This window comes from Protopterus annectens, chromosome 2.part2 (genome assembly GCF_019279795.1).
Source record: "Protopterus annectens isolate FY-2018-M chromosome 2.part2, PAN1.0, whole genome shotgun sequence".
In the NCBI taxonomy this organism is placed as follows: Eukaryota; Metazoa; Chordata; order Ceratodontiformes; family Protopteridae; genus Protopterus; species Protopterus annectens.
The window spans coordinates 537,745,655-537,764,801 of record NC_056730.1 but is presented as its reverse complement, the minus strand read 5'-3'; positions in this window follow the sequence as shown (position 1 = coordinate 537,764,801).

The following is a 19,147-nucleotide window of genomic DNA, read 5'->3' as shown; positions in this document are numbered from 1 at the left end:
ACCTGTCACTTTTCATATTTTTTTAAGAACTTTGCTCCAATGTCATATCACGATTTGATCTGTTCAAAATTCAACCCTTAGAACATCAATTTCACTTCTGGTAAAATAAAGCCTTGTTATTGTTATTACTATTTTGAACCACTTACGTTCTGACTTATTTAACTATAACCCTATTTCTTTCATCCAATGTTTGTTCTTGGCTACTACAACCAAATCATCTGCATTGGTTAACGTCAATGGTACCTTTATCCCTTCCTCATCTTCCAGTCTACCATCCTCTAACCTTGACCTATTTGTTTATATAACTGCATTCATTACTATCACAAACAATCACATGCTCATTTGACACTCCTGGTTTACCCCTCTTTCCTGTCTTCTCATTTTTCCTACCTATCCATTCACCATCACAAACACACAAGAATTTTCATAAATTATCCTCACTACTATCCTTCTTATTTTTCTCCTACCTAATATTTTTTAAAAATGTTCAGCATTTCCCCAGGACCAATACTTCCAAATACCTAAGCCACGTCATACACTGTCGCTTTTCCTACTCCTCCCCCTTCGCTTATCTATGATCTCAACTACTTCTTTAACCAATGTTAACATTTCATTTATTCTTTCCCCTTTAACACTGAACTCCCCTTTCCCAGGTCTTCTTTCATCAATCAGTCATTTCTGAATAGACATTATATAGTCAGTATTTGCTACATTCCCACCTTTTTCCACAAATATTGCATAACTCCCTTAAAAATCTCTTCTTTTATACCTTCCTCCATCCATTCATTCAATATTTTCCAAAAAAATCCTTTTCATTATCTGACATTTATTTATACACACACACACACACACACACACACACACACACACACACACACACACACACACACACACACACACACATGCAAACACACACACAGACACACACACACACACACACACACATATATATATATATATATATATATATATATATATATATATATATATAAATATGGGTCCCCTACACTAGACCGACATGCCGCAAAGCCGATGCCCAAATGACCAACACCAGAAGACCAACGACACAGATGATCGACAAGGTGAAATCCCGAGTGTGCGGTAGTGTCGGACTTAGGGTTAGGGTGTGGGTAAGGTAAGTGTGTAATATGTGACAGACGTTAGGGTTAGGGTGCAGGTCAGGTAAGTGTGCGATAGTGACGGACTTTAGGTTTAGGGGGGGGGTTAAGTGAGTTAGGGTTAGGTATGTGGTAGTGTCGGACCTTAGGGTTAAGGTTTGGGTTAAGGTTAGTGCATATATAGTTGTGTGTAATGTGTAGTTTATGTTTTGTGTGTTGGTGTTATGGTGTTTGGTTTGTGAGTTGTTGGTATTGGGTTTTTTCGGTCTTTTGGTGTCGGTGTTTTGGGCGTCGGCTTTGTGGTGTGTCTGTGTAGTTTAGCGATATATATATATATATATATATATATATATATATATATATATATATATATATATATGTGTGTGTGTGTGTGTGTGTGTGTGTGTGTGTGTGTGTGTGTGTGTACCATTGAATTTACACTTCAGCAAAACTAAGTTTTGCTAGTCCGGTTTCGCAAAAATGCATTTCTCCAGAAATGTACTTTTGTGAAACAACAGTTCCCCGAAGAATTAAAAAAAATACACTACACTAAATTATGCATGGGGGCAAGCCCCCTGCACCCCCCACACCCCTGCTACTAATATATATCAACTCTGAGATCGCAACACAGGGAGGAAAAGGGAAAATTCCCTTATTCCCACTGTACCATGATCTCAACCAACAAGCTTGGTGAACTGTAGTTGCATGAAAGTGCATTTCCAGAGAAATGCACTTTCCCGAACTGGACTAGTGAAACTTAGTTTCGCTGAAGTATAAATTCAATGGGTCATATATATATATATATATATATATATATATATATATATATATATATATATATATATATATATATATATATATATATATATATATATATATATATATAGGGTCTATATCACATCGTCGAACTTGCATAAGTTCGAATGATGCAATATTGAGCCCAACAGTCTGAAACGCAAAAATAGTGAAGCCACAGCACATCTATTTTTTCCCAGGGAAACAAAATCGGTGGGCTATTTTCAGGGCTATGCTATTTTATAGTTTTAGTTTAAGGTTTATGGGTTTTTGTTTTTCCTTAGGGAACAGCGATTTTTTTTTTCCCTGGGGAAAAAAATCGCTGTTCTGTGTATTCGTTATTGTGCGGTTTTGGACTTTTGGGTTCAATATTACATCGTTTGAACTTATACAAGTTCGACGATGTGATATATACCCATACACGTATGTGTGTGCGTGTGTGTGTGTGTATGTGTGTGTGTATATATATATATATATATATATATATATATATATATATATATATATATATATACATATATATATATATATATATATATATATATATATACTTTTTTTTGTCAAAATACCATTATTTTGAACAAAAAAGTACAACCTTAGTTTTTCAACGACAGTGCACTTTTGCAAATTCCACGAGCCGGCAATCTAAATAAACCAAAACACTACAGTGGGGATAAGGGAATATATCTGCTTCCCCACTGTAGTGTAATCTCATCATTAGTATATTTAATGTAGCAGGGGTGTGGGGGGGGGCACAGGCCCCCGCATGGAGGGCTGCAGGAGTTTAAATTATTTTTTATTTTTATTGCCGGTTCACTGAACTGGAATTCGTGAAAGTGTAAAGGCCAACTTTGAGAGAAAAATCGCCAAGGACTCAAAAGACAATCATAAGGCCTTCTTTTAGCTATGTTAGAAATCTGGGTGGAAACTCCCAAATATGCTCAGAATTAGTCCAAAATGATACAAAAATCACTGAACCCACAGACATTGCAAACATACTGGCAGACAGGTTCAGTGAAAATTTCTTCCCTCCCTCCCCCCCAAAAGGAGAAATATCTGTCCCAGCAGAGTGTAGCCTCCCAATCTTCTCAAATGCCCAGGTGAGAGCTGCTCTCTCTAAAGCTAAAAACACAGCATCAATGGGACCGGATGGTGTCCCCGGCTGTGTGCTACACGACCTCAATGAGGAACTAAACCCACACATAAGGCTGCTGTTTAATCTTAGCCTTACCACAGGATACGTACCCAAAGAGTGGCGTACGGCAACTGTGGTTCCACTCCACAAAGGTGGTGCTTCTACGGACCCTGGTAATTATCGCCCCATAAGCTTAACAAGCCTGGTCTGCAAAGCTATGGAGAGGATCATAATGGAACTCATAAATAAAGACATAGGGGACCTACAGACATTGGATCCTACCCAATTTGGCTTTGTCAAGGGCAGATCATGCCTCTTGAACTTGGTCGACTTTTTTGAAACAGTCACCAAGGCCATTGATGAGGGTAAGGCAGTTCACACAGCCTACCTTGACCTTGCAAAAGCTTTCGACACAATACCCCACTTGGGTATCATAGAAAAGCTCACCAGCTTAAATGTAAACCCATATGTCACAAGATGGGTTGCAAACTGGCTCAAGGACAGAACCCACAGGGTTAGAGTTGCTGGTGCCATGTCAGACTCCAAGCCGGTCACAAGCGGTGTCCCACAGGGCTCAGTCCTGGGCCACCTCTTGTTCGGCATCTACTTTTCAGAAGTGCAGGCAAACATAGGAGGATTGTGGCTGACAAAGTTTGCAGATGACTGCAAACTGGGCGCCATAGTTGAAAATCCATCAGACACAGATATCCTTCAGAGAGGTCTCATAGAAACTGATAACTGGTGCCAGAGCCATGGCCTTAAGCTAAACGCCAAAAAATGTATAGTCATACCCTTTGGTAAAAACAAGGTAACCCCAAGTTACCACATAGGTGGCAACCCATTAAGCACAGAAGAGGTTATCAGGGACCTGGGGACCCAAGTTGGCAGTAACCTTTCTTTTGACACTCACATTGCCAAAGTGGTTAGGAGGACCTTCTACATTGCTCACCTGATTATGAAGGGATTCACATCCAGATCAAGGGAGGTCATTGTTCCCCTGTACTCTTCACTTATCAGACCAATGATTGAGTACAATGCCCCATTCGGAATGTATCTTACCCGACACCTGCAGCAATTGGAAAGACCCCAAAAGTTCCTCACCAAAAGGATAAAGGGGCTCAAAAATATGCCATATGCTGCCCGACTGAAGAAACTCCAGCTCTATTCAGTCGCATACCGTCTGCTCAGAGGTGACCTGTGCCCGACATACAAGGCCCTGTCCAACCCGGAATTAATGGACATGCTCCACCTCAAAAAATCCAAATCCACCAGAGCCACAAGAGCAAGAGACTTAAACCTCAACATGGATATAAATAGGACATGCTGGAGGGACAGATTCATCACCCAGAGACTGCCTATGCTGTGGAACAGAATCCCGGTCCATGTGAGACAGAGCACCTCGCTGGCTCTGTTCAAGAGGAATCTTGACCAGTGGATGGGAGATCGTAGGTTTACCCCGGGGATCATCTCAGTATCACTGCTGGACAGAGGCAAGGCAAACTAATGGGTATAGTATTCTTCAACCTAAGGGGTGGTGAAAGCCACACAACTCTGGCTAGGCTTATAAATGCCCTAGGGCAGATAGCCTAGTATGAACCTATGAACCTATGAACCTATATATATATATATATAACCTCTGCCACCCCCACCTCAGACCCAGGGGAAATCAAGAAGAACCACTACCAGTGGAAATGATGGTATGTGTAGAATTAATTAAATTAGCTACTGGTACATTCCAGAGACCCACAGGAGATATACTAGGTGTGTCACAGGCCTCAACCTCCACAATATTACACCAATGTCTTAATGCCATACTAGAATGTGCAAGGGAGTACATATATCTTTCAAGCACACCAGGGGAGAGAGTCAGAACAATGCAATAATTTTATGCTGTAGCACATAACCCTGAAGATGTGGTAGGCATAGATTGCACTTACATAGAAATAAAATCCCCACCTGGAGAACAGGGAAGGACATACATCAAAAGGAAGGGGTTCCACTCAATCAACTGCTAGGTTGTCTGTAATGCTGGAGGGATCATCCTCAATGTCTGTGCAGACAACCCAGGCAGTTACCATGACTCATGCATATGGCACACCTCTCGCTTTACACACAGTTTGCTACGGGTGCTGTTCCACAAAGCCATCTACTGGGTGATGCATGTTATGCATTGGAACTGTAGCTCATGACACTCATAAGAAATGCAGACATGCATACACGAGCACACACGCGCACACAAATGCACACACATGCACACACGTGCACACACACACACAAACACACACACACACACACACACACACACACACACACACACACACACACACACACACACACGGGAAGGATACAATAATTCCCATACTCAGATTAGAAACAACATAGAGCATGCGTTTGGCATGCTGAAGTCATGGTTCCACTATCTAGGCACATAAGGGAATGCCTGCAGTAAGACACAGACAGCTGCAGCAAAATTCTCACAGGATGTGTCATGTTGTGCAATTCCATCCTGAGGAAACAGCTGCAACAAGGACAACAATGGCCAGGACCACACATTTGTGGACCACAGACAGGGGCAGCACCTCCAGCACATTCAGACAAGGATTCTGAGGGAGAACCTCCAGCTGCAGATGGATCCAGCAGATATATGCATGCACAATATGCCCTTGCACTGACTAAGAGTCAAAAGTTAGCACAAACATTCACCAGCTAATAGGCAAAACAATAGCATACACACTTACCAGCAATGGAATATACATAACAACCTAAGCACATACAAATATTAAAACTGGTGCCACCCAATGCCCACAAACTTTGCTTCCCCATATAATGGATGTGTACAGATAATGTCAGACCGAGACTGCCCCAAAGCACACGATTCATACCTCCAGTAATGTCGAGATAAGTGTGGAACCTGTAGTATAAGAACAAATGTGTAAGAAGATAAATGTAAATGCTATACCCGCATACTGTTAGTTATATTCAATCAGAACCTTTGTCATGTGTCCACCATTGGAATTATTTTCTCATAGGAATGATATCTGCAATATACAGCTATGCATTGTACACAATAACTGACAGCAAGCCAGTCACTTACCCAGTGTACACAAAACATTCAACAGGACAATTATATCAACAATTGCACAAGTACAGCAATAAGTAGGAATATAACAGTGATTTGAATGCATGACTTACAATACTAACTGAAAAAAGCCTTCCAAAATGAGTACATGCAAAAATATCCAAAATCCTCTTAAGTAATAAATAGACATAAAATCAACATAGTGAGAAAGACTCCCTTAGCTATTGACTTTGAGCATCAGACATATATCAAACTCCAAGTGAAAACAAATGCACAAAGACTATGGCACAGTCATCATCATTTGCACATGGTGGGGGTGGGTGCAGTAGTCTGAGGCTGACACCAAAGTAGTGATCATGTATGAGTAAGAAACAAAGAACATTCAGTAAAGTAGAACATTTCTCAGGACCACTAACAGAAGATGTATCCCAATCAACAATAAGGTTTACTTAGTTTGCATGTGTGTGAGTCAGCATGGTCTGTGTGTGTGTGTGTGTGTGTGTGTGTGTGTGTGTGTGTGTGTGTGTGTGTGTGTGTGTGTGTGTGTGTGTGTGTGTGTGTGAACACAAATAAGTTGCATGCTAGCACTACATCCTGCTATGTCAGACAGGTGCAAATCATGTATGGTAGAGTTGTCAGTTCAGTGTCGTTGCTCCCAACCACTTGCACTGCCTCTGCCAGGAGCTGCACTGCCACTTCTACATTCCTGGTTTGAAGTGAGAGTCCTAGCTGAACATGAGTGACATCTGCTGTATGAGCTCTGTTCATGACTAGATCCAAGACTGCAACCCTGTAGCCTACCATGTCTGGCTTGGACAACTCAATCACTGATGGAGCAGTGGAAGTAGTGCCACTATGGGAGCATGATCTGGTATGACCACATCAGCTAACATCAGAGGATGTTGCAGCTCTATGGACACATAGATTCTGACCCTCCCCCAGCAGATGTTTTGTCACTGACACTGCCTGATCCAGTGTGTCAGTCATCCTATCCCGTGAGTCACATACATGGCTGAGGCAATTGCACACTTCAGAATCCACCATATTTAGGACTCACACTACCTCTTCTGAGGCCCTATTGCAACATGGCTCTACCTCCATGATGGGCCTATACATACATCTGGTAGCACATAATGATACACCAGCATCAGGATGACGATGGACAGTAGGCCTCCTCTGAAAACCTCTAGCAACCCTCCTGTGTGGTACCATATCTTTGTGATGGCTATGGGCAGACTCAATCAGATCTGCAACTGGAGGAACCACACCAGCATAATCAACTGTGTCCCCCTCAAGCTATCTTATATCTATGGGCTCAATGGAATGGGTATAGGTAGGCATACTGACTGCGTCAAAAATAAGGCCAATGCATGTGTGAGACACAACCTCAGTATCAGACTGAATTTCTGCACCGCTTGACTGTGCCTCTGTTTCACCAACATTATCATCAGAAGGTACCAATATCCTGACACCAGGTGGTGTGAGTTCCAAACTGTCAGGATCACCTGTGATAATAAGCAGGAAACACAAGGAGAGAAATAGTGACTGGAAATGATTCAAACTGTATTGTAAACGCTCATGTTAAACAATTTCAGATGCTAAAGGAATAGAATACTTTTACTCTTGTCTCAGATTTGCATCTAACTAATGGTTAATAAATTAAGGTTTGTGCATACCATGTGCAGGTAGACTTTCATGTGGTAATTCAGATGTCCCTGGAAAATGAGGAAGGCAGTGGAAAGAAGGCTAATAAGTATCACAAAGTAAATGACACAAGGATGAGAGAATAATGCTCTGCCTATCTGCCTCTTAAGAAATATCTCAGAATCAATTAGACTGCCCCCCAAACAGAATATCTGTTGGACTCTGTCTCTCTTCTAAGGCACATGTCTTAATTTTTCTAGATACACAAATGCTAACACATATAGATGTCTAAAATGGCAGTAAATGTCTTATATATAACATACCTGGAAGTTCTTTTTGGGACACCCCTTGCCTGTCATCCACATCACCACCAACATTAAAGAGTCTGTGTGAACCCTCTGCTGAGCTGTCAGGATCTCTGACAGTGGACAGGAACTGCTCAATTTCAATAAGTGGTGGTTTGGTAGCAGAACCACCCCCGCATAGCCATCTGTTCTCATGCTTCCACAACTACCTTCCTGTGTGCCACTGTAATCATATCAGTGACACTGTTCTGCACCTGATTATAGTTTACTCCTCCTTACTATTGGTATTGCCTGTCCGCTTGCCCGGGCGTATCTCCCGGCCGAAAGGTAACTCACAGTCTGTCAAGAAAAACTCAAATCTGTGTAATACTGCATAGCCTAGTAGCTTTATGTGAACGTATTGGCTCATTTCAGCTTATTTCTACTCTGCAATGTACTGAGATAGTTTTACTTTTGTTGTACGAGTCTACTCTGTTTGGTAATGTAATTTGTGTGTATACTGTCTGATGATTACAGCCTTATACAAGTCATATTGCCAGTGAATGTTTATTTGTAAGACTCTGTATGGTTCTCGGACAACTAACACTGTTGTTGGTGCGACGACTTTGTGGCGTGTTTGCCTGCTAGTCGCAGAGGTGATTACAGTCTTATACAAGTCATATTACAGCCTTATACAAGTCATATTGCCAGTGAATGTTTATTTGTAAGACTCTGTATGGTTCTCGGACAACTAACACTGTTGTTTGTGCGAGACGACTTTGTGGCGTGTTTGCCTGCTAGTCGCAGAGGTACAAAGCTAAATACCAATGCTCTCCACGTGCTGCTGACGCATTTCTAGCGTCTTTTTACTTAGTTAAGTACAGGACAGGACCGAGGATATCTATAGCTACTATTTAAGGTTCTGTATGCAATAATGGCACATACTTGGCCAAAGTTGCTGTTATCTAAATAGCGACATGTTTTTTAGTTGCTGCTGCCGTAATCTAAGCATCTATATTGCACGTGTCTGCTAATAGGAAGCTGGCGGCTTCCTTTCTAACCCAATATATGACCAATTGTGTACTGCATATTCTTTTGTTGTTATAGAGAGTGCTCATTATAACACTGTTAACTGCATTGAGCTGTACTTTGGTAGCGGGAAAAACCTAAACCTTGCAAAGGTGCGTCATTCCAACTGACACACTGAATGGTTATTATCTGTTTGTGTCTGTGACACGCTCTGTACTCACATTGATCTTTAATAACATTTGCTTACAGACTGTACTGAGGACTATGCTGCTTTAAACTGTACTGAGGATTATGCTGCTTTAAACTGTGTAACCTTACTTATTCTAACATCCTATCTCCTTCCCTCTTATCACAGGAACCCCCCCCTACCCTGGCTCAACTACCTGAGGTCCCCAAGACCCAAATAAAGCTCCTACCGGGACGACTAACCACTGAGAAAAGCCCTGACCAGTAATTTACCTTACAAAAGGGGATATTGAAGAACTTCCACGTAACCTAACTTAAGCTACAGGGTAAATTTATAGCATATTTCTCTCATTAAAGGCTAATAAATATATCTAGTTCCAGGAACCTGGCAGTTGATAAAACTTACCTGGAAGACTGCTCTCACTAAGACCCTGGGGAATCCTGACGGTGGAAGCCCCGCTCCGCTTCGCCCTCGCTTCGCTCGGGCTCCGCTCCGCTCCCCACCCTGCCCCCTTATCCCACCCGCCCCCAGTACCCCTACATTTATAGCCAAAGCAAGCCCCTCCCACTTCCCCCCCCCTGCAAATCCAAATCTCCTCTGACTTACCCTATTACTCCTCCCACTCCTAGGCCCACCCCCACCACCAATTCTAACACTATATCTCCCCCTACCTCCATCATGGCCAAACACACCTATTCCATCACTCCCCTCACACTAATAGTACTCGTGACTCTCTATTTCTTAACAAAGTATGAAAACCAATCTCTGTTAGGAATCCCCTTCCATAAGCGTCATACTAACTCCCAATCCAACCACCATGTAGTTCCTATCCCACTTTCACTCTACCAGGGCAAAACTGTAGCCCCCAAAGTAGTCCATCCCACGCTTTACCACCCCAAAACTCAAACTAACAAAACCAACATCAAATTACTATTTAAACTACAAAGATTCCTGGTTTACCTGAAAAATCAAATCAACTTAGATGGTGATATCCATCCCAACCCAGGACCCACCAATGTACCAGATTCTAACCCCATTAAACTAACCAGAAAACCTACTGACTCCCTTCTAATATTACATCAGAACCTAAGAAGCATTAACAATAAAATTCACAACCTACATGCCATGATAGAAACTCACTCTCCTGACATTATGTGTATAACTGAAACATGGCTAAAACCTACCACTAAAGATCAAGAGATCCTCCCACCAGGATATAATATATTCAGGGCCGATCGCATTAAGAAAAAAGGGGGCGGAATAGCTGTTATGTTCAGAAATACCTTGAGTATCCTTAGAAATCCGTTACAACCCCCTGTTATCTCCAACCTAGAACTTATAGCCCTAAAAATATGCCTAAACACTCAAAAAACCATCAACCTCATAGTTACCTATATCCCACCAGGGAAGAACACAGAAAGCCTAGAGCAAACCCTAAGTTGGTTAGCCACCAACTACCCACAAGAAACCATAGTACTTGGGGACGTCAATATTGACTGGTCTGTCTGTTCTACCAACACTACCCGCAACGCATTAACCTACATGGTTTTTCACAACATATTTGATCCGCAACTAGGATAGGCAATAATCTACAAAAGAAAGCACCATTGACTGGATCCTTACCAACAGAGACTCAAACAACTATACCACAGGTACCCTTCCCAGTGATCTCAGTGACCATCTAATAACTTATATTATTAAACATAAATACCTAACTTCCAACCCCCCCCTATATAGACTTATTAGAAACAAAAAGAAATTTATCCCACAACTATTTCTTGATGACCTAAAATCCTGCAACTGGACCCTATTAAAAACTCTACCCCTCCAGGAGAGTGTGTCCCACTTCAACTACACTTTCCTTAAGATACTTGACGCACATGCCCCACATAGACAAATTAGATCCAAAGTCCGTATAGCTCCCTGGCTAACTAGAGAAACAAAAAACAAAATTAAACTCCGTGACCAAGCCTGGGATACATGGAGAGCAACAAAAACCCCCCAAAATCGTACTAAATTTCAACAACTAAGAAACACTACCAAAACAGCCATTACCCAAGACAAAAAACAATACTTCTGCCTCCTCCAGGACAAACACCAGAATAACCCAAAAAAATTCTGGGCTGGTTTTAACAACCTCCTGCGCCCAGGTAAAACTACTACCCCAACCCCCGAGGTACTTATTGAGAAAAGTCAGGAAGATGTAGCTAATACCTTTAACTCCTTCTTCACCGAGACAATCCAAACTCTAGCCAATCAACTAACCTCCGATCCCCCATCAACCACAAAACCACAAGACACTGCCCCTACCCCTTTCACTTTAAACCCAGTCTCTTCTGCTTACATACGTACCCTCTTAAAAAAGCTCAAACCAACCACCCTTGCGGCTGACCACCTCCCAGCGGAATTCTTACAAATTGCGTCTGATGTAATTGCTTACCCTATATCAATCCTTATCAATAGAACCATAACTGAAGCCAACATCCCTTCTATCTGGAAGATCTCTTACATCATTCCGCTTCACAAAGGAGGTAACTCCACAGAAATATCTAACTATAGACCAATAGCTATACTGTCCCCAATAGCGAAAATCATGGAAAGATGCATCCACAAACAACTTCTTCACTATTTAACCTGTAATCATCTCCTGTCCAACTCCCAGCATGGCTTTCGCCCCCACCACAGTACCACCACAGCCCTCATTTCCTTTGTCGACTCCATTAATAACAATCGTAACAACAAACTAATATCCTCCGCCCTCTTTCTTGACCTATCAAAAGCTTTCGATATGGTCAATCACCAGCTCCTTCTAAACAACCTTAGAACCCTACATCTGGACACCCCAGCACTAACCTGGTTCCAGGCTTACCTCACTGGTAGGCAACAAGCTGTCCGGTGGCAAAACAGACTATCAGGCCTACTCCCCAATACCATTGGCGTTCCTCAAGGCTCAATTCTGGGTCCACTTCTGTTTTCCATCTTCATAAATGACCTACACTCGGTCATCCCTAAATCCACCTGCATCCAATACGCCGATGATTCCACCTTGATCTGCTCTGATGTCTCTCTCCTAAATCTCCAAACTACCACTCAACAATGTTTTTCCCAAGTAGAAAAATGGTTCACTGACCTGAAACTCCTACTTAATCCAACTAAAACAAAACTACTACTATTTTCTCCCAACGTTTACTCAATCCTTGGAACAGAACTCACAAGTAACGACAATACAACCTTCCATGTTAAATCCAACAATGGGACTATCATAACCCCTGTCGCCAGTACCAAACTACTAGGTGTAACTATAGATCATAAACTCAAATTTGACATTCACATTACACAAACTGTAAAATCACTTAACAAAAAACTAGGATCCATGTACAGAATAAAAAACTATCTAACCCCAACTGCCAAATTAACTATTGCCCGCACACATCTTCTCTCCACCCTCCTCTATGCCTCCCCAGTCTTTTCTTTCCTCAACAAACGTGAACTTAACACGCTCTCTACTGCCTACAACCACATTGCTAGATTTATTACTGGATCCCCCTATCGCACCCACCATTGTCTCAACCTAAGGAAACTTGGCTGGTTGGAACTCCCAAATCTTCTCAAACTTAACCAACTCACTGAAGCCTGCAAACTAATCAACCAACCGGATAGAACTCCCTCTCTGTCTATCATTTTGACCCCATATACTAACCTCAATAGCCTTCGATCATCCAACAGCACCCAGATCCGAACCATCACTGCTAAGAACTCAGGTGGTGATGCACTCTTTGCCAACTCCATTGGCAAACCGTGGAACTCCTGCCAAACTACCTTAGAAGTACAACCTCACACCATCAGTTCAAAACAACCTAAAGATTATCTCAAAAACAATGGCTATGCCCATGTCATGAACCTGACTAAACATATATTCTCAACCCCTTCAAATGTCCAAAATCTATCAACAATGTCAAACATGTTTATTCTTCTTGAAATGCTCTATTTACTATTTGTTTATAAGATACCTCAGCTATGTATAACCTTCTGATTGCTCTGCTGTCATTTTAACAACTATGTAAAAAATTTCTCAATCACCGTGTACTTTGGAAAATGTACATTATTTTTTTTTACTGTTTTTACTTGTATCTTTAAATTGTATTAACTACTATGTTGGAGCTTTTCTCCTCGGGCCTCTACTGAAAAAGGATATATATCCAGCTAGACTAGCCCAGTTAACAAATGTAAAATAAATAAATAAAATAAAATATAGTTTCTGTCATGACCACCCACTGCATTTATGCCAGCAACCACCTGCTGCTATATACTTTTTCTGGAAGACATCAAACCTGTGCCTCTGTCAAGCAGTAAGGATGCATGGTGGTATAAGACTTCTACGATGACCTCATTCTCTGAATCACTGAATGGCGGCTTGCATTGAACAGATGGTCTGGGTGCCATAATGCTGTATGACATGAAACAGAAAAAAGACAAAACACATTAGCGGTGCATACAAAAGTCATTCTCCTCAAATACAATCTGTGCAACCATCATCAACACAAAACAATTGAGCACATAATGCTCATTTTTGACTACACACAAACTAAGGGAGCCTTCCACCCAAAAATTGCAATACATAAGCATAACATCCATTCTGTTAACATTTCTATAATAAGGACAGCAGCCATGCAACTGAGTACTGGATGTCAGGATTATCAATAAGTAGGCAAAAATGTAAAGTCAAAATGCCCAGACAATTTCCTGTGGTCTCTCACTGTTGTGGTGGTCACAGTGGGACATCTGAGAAGCCTAATGCAAATAATTACACAATGCTGTGATGTGACCATGCCATTCAATGACACACTGAGAAAGCACAGCAAGAACTGACACATCTGCATTATACCAACAGTGAATGAATAAAATACATACAGATCATTTTTTTTCTGTAACATATTGAAATACATTCCAGATATAAAAATGTAAACTGTTTATGACAAGGACAAACATACCGTATGAAATAATGCAGTAATTTCTTGAGAAATCTCCTCCAAGTAAATAAGAGTAATGCTCTGTCTCTATCAAATCAGTCTCTCCTCCTTCCACTTCCATAGCTACACCATTACCTTTATATAGCAAAGATTCAGCCATCTGAGCACTGGGAAGATGCAAACGAGATGTTAAATTATTAGCATTCCTGAATATCAAAAAAAAAATAATCACTTGATGTAAGGAATGTAAACATCATGTAAGTAGCTACACAATTACATGCACATACCCGAAGACTGCAGGGAGGAGCAATGGTGATTGTTAACTGCTAATGACTTGCAAGTGTTAATTATTACTCTGACAAACAGTCACGGTGGCATGGCAGTAGCATTGTTACCTCACAGCAAGAGGTTCTCCCATTCGATTCTCTGCTTGGCTTGGGAGTGCCTTTTGTGTGGAGTCTGCATGTCCTCTCCGCAGTTGGGTAGCATTTGAAAGACATGCGTGCGTAAATGGGCATGCCTTCATTGAAGGTTGGGCGTCGAGCTGGCACCTCGGAGTTTTGAAAAAAATCTACTGCCAATCATTAGTGGACCGGAGTTCCACTGTGGCGACCCCTTACCGGGAAAAAGCTGAAAGACAAACAACAACAACTACAGCAGCAAGCAATACTGAAGAGACACTTCTCTCTGAAGTATGTGTATCATACAGAATAGACTTAAAGAAGAAACTCGCCCACAGACTGAAAAACACATTTATTTCATCAAGAATTGATATTTCCTACATTTTAGCACAACTTTTGGACCCTATATACTTTTTTCTATAATTTTAAATGTAATTCCAGAGTCTACCCACATGGGATCCAGCATCTTCATTTTTTAGTCTACTTCCAGATATCCCACAGTACAATGTTCGACTTTAAAATGTTACATCATAGCCTCTAAGGTCCTGTCAGTGCACTGACTTTACATGTGTTTTCACGTATAGCCTGCTTTTTTTTAGTCAGTCAAGTTTTATTACCATTCTTGCTTTTCAATGACTACTTAAAATGTCAAACAGGGATAATCACACGCAGCAATATTCTTAGCATATGAACTTTGTCTCCTTGTATGAGCTATCAATCACAGCAGCAATCAATCACAGCAGCAAACAGCTCAAATTTGCTTCTTTGACAGATGGAAAGGGGAGGTGTTCAGGGGGAGGGGCGATGAGTTTAAGAAATGCAAGTGAGGCATAGCGAAAGAATGAACATTGGCAACTTTACAAAGAAAAAAGTAACAGGCACTGAGAATACTGTTCTGTGTGATTATCCCTGTTTGTCTTTTAAGTAGTCATTGAAAAGCAAGAGATGGTAATTAAAGCTGACTGACTAAAAGAAACTAAACTATACATGAAAATACATATAAAGAATAGGAGGTTAGGAGCTATGATGTATCATTTTAAAGCAAACATTGCATTGTGGGATACCTAGAGATAGACTAAAAATCAAGTTGCTGGTGCCCATGTGGCAGACTCTGGAATTACATTTAAAAATATAAAAAAAAGTATATAGAGTCAAAAAGTGGTGTCAAAATGTAGGAAAAATCAAGACATGGTGAAATAAACATGTTTTATTTTCATTTTGTGGGTGCAGTTTTGCTTTAAAGAAAAATGTGGGAGCATAACAACACTGATATTCTTGCAATGATGTCACATTCTCCATCCTCTGCTTAATAATCTTTCTGAAATACTGATCAGCTATATTATGCATAGAAACAAAGACGCAAATAAATGCCCATGGCATTGCATTTCTGTTAGTTAAGCTTAAAGGAGAGAAAAATGCTCAGAAAATAAAGTGAAAAAATAGCTGTCAGTGTTTGCAACCTTACATTAATATGGGGTAGGCTATTCATCATCTTTTTTCGGCTGTTCCCGTTAGGGGTTGCCACAGCAGATCATCTTTTTCCATTTCTACCTGACCTCTGCATCTTGCTCTGTCACACCAACTACCTGCATGTCCTCTCTCACCACATCCATAAACCTTATCTTAGGCCTTCATCTTTTCCTGTTTCCTGGTAGCTTCATCCTTAGTATCTTTTTCCCAATATACTCAGAATCCCTCCTCAGCACATGTCCAAACCAACATAATTTTGCCTCTCTGGCTTTGTCTCCAAACCTTCCAACCTGAGCTGAACCTCTAATATACTTATTCCTAATCCTGTCCACCCTCGTCACACCCAGTGCAAATTTTAACATCTTTAACTCTGCCACATCCAGCTCTAACTCCTGCCTTTTTGTCAGTGCCACTGTCTCCATCCCATATAACATAGCTGGTCTCACTACCCTCCTGCAGACCCTCCCTTTCACTCTTACTGGTACTCATCTGTCACAAATCACCCCTGACATTCTTCTCCACCCAATCCATCCTGCCTGTACTCTCTTCTTCACCTCTCTTCCACACTCACCATTACTGTGAACTATTGATCCCAAGTATTTAAACTCATCCACCTTTGCCACCTTGCATCCTCACCATTCCTCTATCTTCCCTCTCATTCACTCACATATATTCTGTCTTAGTCCTGCTGACCTTCATTCATCTTCTCTCTAGAGCATATCTCCACCTCTCCAGGGTCTCCTCCACCTGTTCCCTTCTCTCACTACAGATCACAATGTCATCTGCAAACATCATAGTCCATGGGAACTCCTGTCTGATCTCATCTGTCAACCTGTCCATCACCATTGGTAGGCTATTATGATCCTAAATTATTTGTCAATATCACATTTATCTAGACATGTTCAAGCAAATGAAAAAGGAACATTTCTGCTCTTTCTACTGCTGGACCTCTAATTTGATGGTCCTCTAAGTCAGATCCATATGGTATGGCTATTTTCTGATGACTACTCTGAGCCTGTGGGGGTGGCAAAGAAGTATAAGAAGCACAACTGAGTGAATTTTGTTATTACACCAAATTGAGGGTTAAAATCCAGACAGTCTTCCCTTGAGAGAGTTAATGCATATTTCCTAAGCATATGATCAGGTTGTACACACACAGATTTAGGAAATGTCACAAACCTACACTTTCATTATTATTTCCTGATATTTGTTACTACTGACAATTTTTTTCTTTTATTGTGTTCATTATTTGCTTGTGTTTTGGCAAAGTACATTTTGGACTAGCAGCATTTTATGGCAGTGAATTACAGTCCACTGGCCAAGGTACAAACTGAGAAATTTACTTTAGAATGTTGTCATTAGTGCATTTTAGAGTGGCACAGGTACGCTTTGCTATAGCACTCTGACAGCATTAAGAGAAGAAATTTTACATCTCATCTAAGTGTCATTGCAGCACACGGGGTAAATGAAATCATTTTAAAGAAAAAGAAAAGAGGATGCTGGGAAACATCCACTGAGGCTCCTCACTATATGTCCTGTGCAGACCGCCTCAAGGCCCTATCCCTATATTCTGTCTCCTACAGGCTTTTGAGGGGAGATCTATGCCTGGCATACAGGGCATTGTCAGGCCCCACTATGATGGACCTTCTGCATATCCACAAAACAAACAGTAGCAGAATTACCCATTCTAAAGACTTAAACCTTGCCTGTGATATAAATAGGACCTGCTGGAGAGACAGGTATGTATCCCAGAGACTACCCCGTCTATGGAACAGGCTCCCCATCTATGTGAAGCGGAGTTCCTCCCTAACCCAATTCAAGTGTAATTTGGACAATTGGATGGGAAACTGGAAATTCATCCTTGGTTTGGCACCTATGTCTCTAATGGACACAGGTAACCTGTAGATGGTTCATCTCCCAGGCCCATGCTTATACACTTATCAAGGGTATCAGAACTTGTCAGAGATTTGGGATGCATGGCTAGGCTTAAAAAGGCCCTTGTGGTCATTAGCCCAATAAACACCCATGAACTTATGAACCTATTAAAGCCACATGCTACTTGTAATGTTTACAGCAGTTGTGAAAATGCAGCATGTGTCATTTTAAATGACATAACTGTTGATGAATGTCATGTTTGTCCTCATGTTTTGTGGTGTGGAATATAAATTGTCATTTTTTTATTTGCCTTTGTAATTTCTGTGCTGTTTAGCAAGTGCAAACAGGGCTCACAAGTGGAGGAAAAATGAACAATTTCATTTATATAATTTATCATTTCTGTGCAGTTTTTGTAGTGAGTGAGTGATGTGCACTTGATATATACCTCTGTCTGTGACACAAGCTGTATATGCAGTGACTTTGGACTCAGAGTTTCTCTGTGGTTCATATCCATATTGTGTGAAGGGAATGCTAGAATTGTTACTCAGAATTTATAGTTTACTTTCATCACAACTTCATACTCTGTTTTTTTTTCTGTTTCTTGCCTTTTGTACTTGCTCACTGCTGACTGGGCACAGTCAAGTTTACCTGCTTAAGCAAAAACATGAAACATTTTTTGGGCAGCATTCTGTAGAGCAAACAAGCTTAATGGTGATATGCAGATGTCAGCACTGTGGATAGTACTGAGTGGAAAACATCCACCTGCTGTGTAACAGTCTCTGTGATACAAGGTGTAAGTGCAGTAACTTTAAAGACAGAATACAGGTGATCATGGATTCAAATCCGGATACACAGAATGCAGTTTCTAACAACACTTTGATTAGAAAGGTAACACTACATACAATTGGTTATCATAAGTAGGCTGATTGCAAAAAATGCCTCAGTAATGCTTTGATAACTAAAGTTTTCTAGGTAGCATATCTCATTAATGACTTAATTATGAAACTCATTTGATTGTGTTTTGTAATTGTTGAATCATGACAGTTATAATAGTTACTGAAAAATCCTCTTGCATATCTATGATGGGCATGATAGTTGGGTATATATCACATCATTGAAGTGTCAAAACTTCAAATGTGATAACATCAAACCGAAAACCA